Source organism: Stegastes partitus, unplaced genomic scaffold (genome assembly GCF_000690725.1).
Source record: "Stegastes partitus isolate 25-593 unplaced genomic scaffold, Stegastes_partitus-1.0.2 Scaffold699, whole genome shotgun sequence".
Lineage (NCBI taxonomy): Eukaryota > Metazoa > Chordata > Actinopteri > Pomacentridae > Stegastes > Stegastes partitus.
The window spans coordinates 10151-11209 of NW_007578430.1; positions in this window are offsets into that span (position 1 = coordinate 10151).

The following is a 1059-nucleotide window of genomic DNA, read 5'->3' on the forward strand; positions in this document are numbered from 1 at the left end:
GAATGCAGACGAAAGTAAAAGTGAGTGAAAACCGAAAATGGACGAATGAAACAAAAGTAAACAGCGAGTGAAGACAAAAATAAAAAGCAAGCACAAATGAAAGTGAACAGTGAACAAAGACAAAAGTAAACAGCGTGCAAAAATGACAGCGAGGGACGTTAACAGTTGTCAGTAAGCGAAAACAACAGTAGATACTGAAATAAAACAGCAAGCGACGACGTAAAGAGCTAAACAAGTGAAGACAAAAGTACACAGTGAGCAAAGTTAAAAAATAAAAAGCATGTGAAGGTGAAAGTACACAGCAAGAGAAAATGAAAGTAGTCAACCACTTAAGACAAAATAAGCAGCAAGTAGACAACAACAAATGTACACAACAAAAGTGGAGTGGCCATATTTTGATTTCTTTGAGTTCTCAACAAAATGGCATCACCAGAATGAATAGAAGAGCCGCTGCACATCGGAGCGTGAGCTGTGAGGGATCACTGAGGAGTGTGAGGGTTTTTCAGGACCGGCTAAACAGAGCACCCTGACCAGGATCTCTATGAGCTCCTGTCTTCCTTCGTTCATTTTTCCCCCCTGTTGGCTCAAGGCAATGTCAAAGCGATTTCACATTTTCTTCCGTACCAACATCACCTCACAACAGTAAACTGATTTTAGCATTAAAGCTTGTATTTGTAGGATATGTTAATAAGCTACACTGCTTTGAATTATGTTTGTTTTTAATTTGTTCCCACGTCCTTCTTACATCGCCAGGGTTGCAGGTGAAAGTAAAACATGTCAGATACGCCACAAGTCTATACATTAGGCAGCAAATTAGTAAAAAGGAATCCTCAGGTGTGCTTATTGTCTGATACGTGCCTTCATGATGGAACAGTGATCATATTTTATTTTATTCTAAACTAATGAACGTATTCATTCACACAGTCAGAAGTTGTCTGCCAGCCTTCCTTCCTGACTTTGGTCACTGCTTTGGTGCTGCTTTCCTCTGCTCGCTGTGTGCTGTGTCACTTGCAGAGCTCCACATCTTTTTTCATTTCAGGCGCAGTTGGTAGCACTGTT